Here is a 9,075-nt window from a genome sequence, read left to right on the forward strand (position 1 = left end):
GTGCGGTGCCAGGTAGGTATCGGTCCATTTCAATTGCTTGTATGCGCTGCTAGTAGCCCAGGGACATGCAAGTGAGGAGGGCTTGGTTAACACTGAAATCACATTAAAGGAAATGCACAACGACATGATCAGGGTTAGCAGCATAGATATTAAAAGGCCATAAGAACATAGAGACGCCCATGTTCTCCCACATCAAGCATGCCATCATAGCCGTGTGAAGAGGCTTAATTTCCCTTATGGCCATGATATGCAAGAATTCCATGTGCTCTTTCCATGAAAGATATGATCCCAAGCAATCATGTAACTTGTGATGGTAATGGATATTTTTAGTAAACCTTGCAGTACAAATTCAATCCAATGGATTGGTCAGACATAAATGTGCATCACATGTAGATATAGAAGGAACACACTGGCACATTTTAAATCAGCTGGACTCTTAGCGAGGGCAGACTATGCATTTAGTACATTTTACTACTTCACCAGAGAATAAATAGCAAGCGAAACAGAAGTTCGAAGGTCCAAAGTTCCAAGGAGCAAAAATGATATATTGAAGATTACACTAACATAAACTGAACTTTTCTCCTGCCAATGCAGTTAGAAACTTTCATACAGATAACAAGCATTGCCTCTTCAAGAAGTATTACACAGTCCACTTTGCATTGCAGAGATGATTTTGACAGTTAGATGGACACAGATAACGAAACATTGCATATGTTTCTAGTAGGAAATTTCCTTCATAGCCATAGTTCATTGAAGCAGGATAGTTGGTACCTGCACTCTACACGATTTAAAAAGATAGTTATTTGCATATCAAGAGGCCTTTCTTTTGTAGCTATGAATTTTAGATAGCATTCAGTTGCACGCAAGTAATTTCATATTTAAAGGCAAAGGTACATTGTTCTCCTATAATTTACATAGTATACAATTTGACAGCAGAAATGTAAGTACATAGGCTTTTCCAAATATTTGAAGCATATTAAGTCATCACCAAAAACCACCAGTAAAAGGGCACTAATTCGACTATATCATTTGTGCTACCTACCTAAAGAACATGCTCTGCTCAGTAAGAGATTGATTCATGAAAAAGGGAGGAGGAAGCAGAGTACATCACGTAGGCTTACAGATATACAGAGTGGGGAAGTAGGCGAAGCTCACCTTGGTATGTTGGCATCATACGTATCACTTCACAGGCGGGGCGCTTCCTAAGTGCTGTTGGCCACGTCTCCAGCTGCTGCATCATGCATTGTACTCACCAGTGCCACACCAATAAAAGAGGGCTTTAACCACCCGCCTTGGGCATGCAAGCCTCCATTTCAAGCCACATACAGAGGGATGAATCACAGAAATTATGGAACGACCTTCTAAGAATGCCAAGGGCCTAGTGCATAAAGAAAAATTAAGGCAATTGGCAAATACCTAATGGCGCATTATAAAAAAATGCTCTAAAGAAATGAACTTTCACTCAGTTGATGTTCTTTTGAACGTACTGATCGTCTGATCTAAAAGACATTCACTATTACCCTATATCAAGTATACTATGAATTCATAACCATGGGCTCAATTAAATTTGAGGAGTCTAATAAAGCTTACTGCAGAAACAATAAAACAACCACCAAACTGAACGAGATTTGAACATATAAAATCATTCCCGAACAAATTATACACTATATGATTAAATTTAAATTCTGGTATGTCAGAACCTCTTCTATAGACAAAAAGGCCATTGATATTTTTGGTAGTCGAATGACTCAGTACAATTTAGTTCCATTTCTTAAGCATTAGAAGAACATGTACAACAATGGCAATCAAGTGAGCCTAACTTCCTGCAATGAGGTAGCACTGGAACAAACGCTGTTTATAGGAAATCCATACCATATCGTACATTGAATAAAATCAATTAGTGTGGACAAAGGAAAATTAGAAAACCTTTTGTGATAGGGAACCATCAACACATCTTTGGGTACAAACTCTGTTTACAGGAAATCCATACCATATCGAGGATTCTGCATAAGAAACCAAAGATAAGCAATGAAATTGAACTGCAATTATAAATGTGTGCATGGGGTAAGGAGGGGACATTCGGAGTACTATTATGTACCTTGTTCTCCTCTGCACCAAAGTTTGACAAGCACTTCTGTATGACATAATTACCATTAAGGTCATTAACAAGATGTATGAAGCCTGGTTGTAGGGCCGAAATAATGAGCACTATCTGCTTCATGACCTTAAGAGTCTCTATCAATTTTTGAACTGCCCTTGTCCTGAAACATATCACAACCAAATCAGCACCAAAAATTTGCACTTATCTGGAGAAGGACTGGCAATTACATCAAGGTGATACAAATACAATTGAACCTACACAAGATAATTCAGTAATCAGTCCTATCAATCCCGGAGCTATGCATGCCTGGGAAACAAATATGTGTTTAATTTCTATACACACTCCGGGATAGTACTGGGATCGTTGCCTGAGTGGATCGGAGGTACTCTTTGAATGCTTGTGAAACAAAGAGGCAAACCAAGGAGTTATTTATGTAGTGAGATAACACCAAGGTCCAGCCACTGCATTTATAAATATTGATCCCAACAACCTGCTTCCTATCTGTAAGAACCGTAACCTTATTTTATATACTGTACTTAAATAACAAGAAGTAACATAATTTGTCGCCTTGTACTAATTGCTGAACTTGTTGTTGATGTACCTGCACGCAGACCACCCAATCGTTCAAAGCAGCGAAATAACACTATAGACGAATCAGACAAGACGGGATTGCGGTCTCAACGTGCTAGTTCATCGGTGGCGCTTTCTCGACCCTAACATGGAACAATGGTGTCCAACGAAGCATGGTCGTCGGCATAATCATCAGGTTTTAGTACTGTCCAAACCACCACTTTGGAAATCAAAGTAGAAGTCACCCTGCCTGATCCCACCGGCCGAGGCACAATACCATCAACCCAACAATTAGCGTTATACGGTGGTTAGAAAATGCACACATATTAGTGCCTATGAATTTTAGTTAACTTAGCACCATCCTGATGATACACGCCTCCCTGATGTAATACTGAAGTATAGTGAATTAAGCTCCAACAATTTTGTGTGAAATTACTCTCACAAGTATCTTCAAATTCAACTTGTAACAGCAACATCCATATGTAAAAATTATTGTCGCGTACTCGCATTGCATTAGTTGAGGCAGGGGCGCGCCAGCGTGGGGTCGTGTAGGGGCGGCTGCCCCGGGTAAATTTTGGGACCTAGGGTAGCTCCTCTACTACTTTGGCTAGTGGCCGCCATGAAAGATGAGACGTGTTCCCTGTAACCTGTGTGTTCGATCGTGGGATCAGCCGAGGAGGAAGACGAGGAGCGAAATAACGATTCGTTTTTGAGATGGGCCAGCTAGTACGTCTTATAAGTTGGTAGTAAAGGCCCAATTAAGCAGGAGCCCATTTTTATGTACAGCTTCAAGCCTTGACGTTCCCCAATTTCTCTAACTTCCCATCACGATCGACGGAGTAAACAAATCTGGGCATTAGGCCATCACGTCTTCTGCCGCCGGCTTGCCGCCTCACCCTGGTGCTGCCCAAGCCCGATAAATGGTGCTTAATGGAGATCTGAGAGCCGGGTCGCCGCCTTGCCGTTCCCAATTTCTGGCAACTTCGCCACTGGAATAGCCATGCGCCGCGCTTACAAGTACAAGCAAGCAGCCACGGAGGACACAAACAGCAGGTTCTTCTGCTCTCCCCCAATCTTCTTTTCTTATCTTTTGTTGGAATAAGTGTCATATTATGCTAAGATTTATATTTTATTTTTTGTGCATTTTTTTTGAACAATCTGTGCATGTTTTAGGTACCTGGACTTGAAGATTGGACATTTTGGGATGAAGAACGAAAAATTCAATCAGCGGGAGCACAAGTTAAGCCTTATAATTGTTTTGGTTGTTTTTAATGCTTTTTTACCTAGTTCTTGAGATTGAAACTACTTTGAACAATTGTTTGTGTTGATTGTCTTATCTGTATGCATACTACTTGCTAAATTTATGGTGTTGATTGTCTTGTTTGATACCATCATGGATTCGGATTTTGTTTACTTTAAAAGTCCGCCCCGGGTAACTTCAAATCCTGGATCCGCCACTGAGTTGAGGAGCACATCTCCAGCTAGTCTAATAGCAACAGCGGCGCCTCACGTCTCGATAATACAATTATTCCCAAGAACCATAGTCCCTAGCTTTTAAGTAGCATGCATATGATCTGAGTGAAGTCATTGGTGAATAGTACATACCTCAGTGTTGTCCCACCTGATGACCAAGGAGCTCACTAGGATGTGTATCCTGGTCTGCAAGTCCAACCAAAAAAGAAAACATAGCAAGCAAAACAGCTTGTTTCAGCAGCAATAAGAAGAGAAAGAGAGAGAGAGAGAGAGAGAGAGAGAGAGAGAGAGAGAGAGACTATGGGAAACACCGGGCACCTCGGAGAAGCTCCAGAGAATGCCCCAGATGACGAAGAGGCACGACCTGATCTTCCGCGGCGTGGCCGGCAGCTGCGACCTCACCAGCCCGATGAGCCCGTGGAGGATCTGGCGGAAGATTTAAGAAACAACTCAGTATGGAACAAATCGAGAGAGAGCAACAACCGAGATCCGGCAGGCGGGGTAAAGGTTCTGCGCCGCCGCCACCGCCATAGCGAATCATACCTCCAACCCCACGCCCCTCGTCCCCACCCCGTTGCTCCGCCGCCGCCTCCTTTCTCCATGTAATCCACCACGCCCTCATCCTCCCCATTCACGGCCGTCGCGTGGGGCATAGCAGCAACCGATCTGGTCCGCCGCCGTCGGCTGCTGCTTCTCCTTCCGGTCGCTGCTGAGCCTGTCGATCACTGCTGCTCTGCCAGCGGCCGCATCCAGCCGCTGCTGCTCTCCTCGAGCGGTTGCCCGTGTGTGCGGTACATGAGGGAAAGGGGAAGGAATCGGGGGATGTGATCTGGGGGCTGGGCCGCTCGCCAATCCTTTTCTTGGGGAGCACGGGGACAACCATGACGATGAAGCGGGCGCATGACGGCGACCAGCCCTGCTCGAATCATGTGCCTCCTCCCGGATGGATCCGCGCGTCGGCTGCAGGGAGAGGGGGAGGACCACGAGGCTTGGGAAGAGAGGGAGCGACGGCGAGGAGTCTGTGAGGGAAGGGGAGAGGAGGCGGCGTGTTTGACTCAAGGGGAAAGAGAGACGAAGAAGTGAGCTGCCTTGCCTTCTCAGAGAAGGAAAGGAAGGAATTGATTGGTGCCTTAGCAGGCAAGGAAAGGAATCGATCTCCAACAGGTTTTACATGCAGTCAAGATTGGGTGACGTGGACACAGCGAGCGTTCGCCCTTAATGCACAGCTGAATGTGTTTAATAATTGAAGGCACCATACGAGCCTCCACGTTAATCCACAACAGTAAGATTAGTTAGCCATTAAATTTAAAATCTAACGATCGTGAATTTTTAGAACCGTTACTTATTTATTTGTATAGAAAAACACTGCATACATTAAAAAGGACACACCAGCACGTACAAAAAGGAGTTCTTAACCCACGCCCAATACCTTCCATCTCAAAAAAGAACACCCATGGTCAAAGCCTACACGTACAAAATATAAGTTCCTTAACACCCATGTCTAAGTCCTAGAAAAAAAATCATCACATAAAAAAAGGAGACATCAACACCCACGTCCGGCCATTCATCAAGAAAAACAAAGGAGTCCTTGACACCCACGCCCAAGACCTTAGAAATCATCACGTTAAAAAAAAGACATCAACAGCCACGTTCGGCCATTCATCAAGAAAAAATCCTCGACACCCACACCCAAGACCTATCATCATCTAGAAAAAACACTCACCTCCAAGACCTACATGTACAAAAAAATAAGTTCTGAACACCCACATCAAGTTCTATAAAAAAAATAACATCCACCACGTACAAAGAAAGGAGAACTCAACACCTACGTCCAACCATTCATCCAAAAAAGAAAATACATCCATGTCAAAGTTCCAACGAAACAGAAACCACATCTGGCTGTACTATAAAAACACATCTGACTCTCGATTCTGTTTCTTTCAGCTTACGTCTGTTAGACTTAGAGATATATTCTTGTAATCTCAACTAACTCTATCTCTTCCTCTCCCGTACCTTCTCCTATCTCCTTTGTAACAAACCGAATCCCTAGCGATCGTGATTCCTTGTAAGCCACGTCAAGGGGCGTTTTCCTTCCGCTGATCAATATATACACACGCGGCTCCCTCACGAGGGAGTAGGAACGCTTCCCATCTAATATGGTATCAGAGCCATCCTCTTCCTATCGATCTAGCCAGCTATCTCCTTCCTCGATCACCCTCGCCATCCTTCCTCAATCATCCTCGCCATCATCATGTCGTCGTCATCCACCGTCTCCCTCAACCTTGGCGCGCTCCCATCAGAGAAGCTCACCAAGACCAACTTCATCCTTTGGAAGGCACAGATCAAGCCGGGCCTGCGAGGAGCGCAGGTCACCGGCCTTCTGGACGGATCAGACGCACCTCCATCGAAGACGGTGCAGCAGCAGCAGACGGACAAAACCGTCACCACCGAACCCAATCCTCTGTATGCTCAGTGGATCTCAAAGGATCAACAAGTCCTTAGCCACCTCCTGAATTCTCTTTCAATGGAGATACTCGCCCAAGTTATGAGCAAAGAGACGACCTTCGATCTCTGGACTGCCATCACCACCTTGTTGAAAAACTTTTACTCAAGTATCCCTTTATGCTATCCAGAAATTCTATATCATTTCCAATTAGTAATATGTCATCCACATATAATATCAAAAATGCTACAGAGCTCCCACTCACTTTCTTGTAAATACAGGCTTCTCCGAAAGTCTGTATAAAACCAAATGCTTTGATCACACTATCAAAACGTTTATTCCAACTCCGAGAGGCATGCACCAGTCCATAAATGGATCGCTGGAGCTTGCACACCTTGTTAGCTCCCTTTGGATCGACAAAACCTTCCGGTTGCATCATATACAACTCTTCTTCCAGAAATCCATTCAGGAATGCAGTTTTGACATCCATCTGCCAAATTTCATAATCATAAAATGCGGCAATCGCTAACATGATTCGGACGGACTTAAGCATCGCTACGGGTGAGAAGGTCTCATCGTAGTCAATCCCTTGAACTTGTCGAAAACCTTTCGCGACAAGTCGAGCTTTGTAGACAGTAACATTACCATCAGCGTCAGTCTTCTTCTTGAAGATCCATTTATTCTCAATTGCTTGCCGATCATCGGGCAAGTCAACCAAAGTCCATACTTTGCTCTCATACATGGATCCCATCTCAGATTTCATGGCTTCAAGCCACTTTGCGGAATCTGGGCTCACCATCGCTTCTTCATAGTTTGTAGGTTCATCATGATCTAGTAGCATGACTTCCAGAACTGGATTACCGTACCACTCTGGTGCGGATCTTACTCTGGTTGATCTACGAGGTTCAGTAGTATCTTGTTCTGAAGTTTCATGATCATTATCATTAACTTCCTCACTTATTGGTGTAGGTGTCGCAGAAACAATTTTCTGTGATATACTGCTTTCCAACAAGGGAGTAGGTACAGTTACCTCGTCAAGTTCTACTTTCCTCCCACTCACTTCTTTCGAGAGAAACTCCTTCTCAAGAAAGTTTCCAAATTTAGCAACAAAAGTCTTGCCTTCGGATCTGTGATAGAAGGTGTATCCAATAGTTTCCTTTGGATATCCTATGAAGACACATTTCTCCGATTTGGGTTCGAGCTTATCAGGTTGAAACTTTTTCACATAAGCATCGCAGCCCCAAACTTTAAGAAATGACAACTTTGGTTTCTTGCCAAACCACAGTTCATAAGGCGTCATCTCAACGGATTTTGATGGTGCCTTATTTAACGTGAATGCGGCCGTCTCTAGAGCATAACCCCAAAATGATAGCGGTAAATCAGTAAGAGCCATCATAGAGCGCACCATATCTAGTAAAGTACGATTACGACGTTCGGACACACCATTACATTGTGGTGTTCCGGGTGGCGTGAGTTGTGAAACTATTCCACAGTTTTTCAAATGTACACCAAACTCGTAACTCAAATATTCTCCTCCACGATCAGATCGTAGAAACTTTATTTTCTTGTTACGATGATTTTCAACTTCACTCTAAAATTCTTTGAACTTTTCAAATGTTTCAGACTTATGTTTCATTAAGTAGATATACCCATATCTGCTTAAATCATCTGTGAAGGTGAGAAAATAACGATATCCGCCACAAGCCTCAATATTCATCGGACCACATACATCGGTATCTATGATTTCCAACAAATCTGTTGCTCTCTCCATAGTACCGGAGAACGGTGTTTTGGTCATCTTGCCCATGAGGCACGGTTCGCAAGTACCAAGTGATTCATAATCAAGTGGTTCCAAAAGTCCATCAGTATGGAGTTTCTTCATGCGCTTTATACCGATATGACCTAAACGACAGTGCCACAAATAAGTTGCACTTTCATTATCAACTCTGCATCTTTTGGCTTCAACATTATGAATATGTGTATTACTACTATCGAGATTCAATAAGAATAGACCACTCTTCAAGGGTGCATGACCATAAAAGATATTACTCATATAAATAGAACAACCATTATTCTCTGATTTAAATGAATAACCGTCTCGCATTAAACAAGATCCAGATATAATGTTCATGCTCAACGCTGGCACCAAATAACAATTATTTAGGTCTAATATTAATCCCGAAGGTAGATGTAGAGGTAGCGTGCCGACCGCGATCACATCGACTTTGGAACCGTTTCCCACGCGCATTGTCACCTCGTCCTTAGCCAATCTTCGCTTAATCCGTAGCCCCTGTTTCGAGTTGCAAATATTAGCAACAGAACCAGTATCAAATACCCAGGTGCTACTGCGAGCATTAGTAAGGTACACATCAATAACATGTATATCACATATACCTTTGTTCACTTTGCCATCCTTCTTATCCGCCAAATACTTGGGGCAGTTCCGCTTCCAGTGACCAGTCTGCTTGCAGTAGAAGCACTCAGTTTC

At 43.4% G+C, this 9,075-nt stretch overlaps 1 long non-coding RNA gene across 3 annotated transcripts; it reads right to left on the reverse strand.

Moving 5' to 3' along the window:
- Positions 1-530: 530 nt before the first annotated feature.
- LOC125516029 lies at positions 531-5,261 on the reverse strand. Of its 3 annotated transcripts, XR_007287216.1 has the most exons (7): positions 4,688-5,261; positions 4,463-4,570; positions 4,277-4,330; positions 2,099-2,261; positions 1,927-2,003; positions 1,156-1,378; positions 531-778 (listed from the first exon to the last, which is right to left on the reverse strand). It is a non-coding gene; the product is annotated as an uncharacterized LOC125516029 (long non-coding RNA). The 3 variants fall into 3 exon arrangements; XR_007287214.1 differs by having other exon boundaries at positions 1,156-2,003; XR_007287215.1 differs by having other exon boundaries at positions 1,156-2,003; positions 4,444-4,570.
- Between the last annotated feature and the right edge of the window lie 3,814 nt (positions 5,262-9,075).

This window comes from Triticum urartu, chromosome 6 (assembly GCF_003073215.2).
Source record: "Triticum urartu cultivar G1812 chromosome 6, Tu2.1, whole genome shotgun sequence".
Lineage (NCBI taxonomy): Eukaryota > Viridiplantae > Streptophyta > Magnoliopsida > Poales > Poaceae > Triticum > Triticum urartu.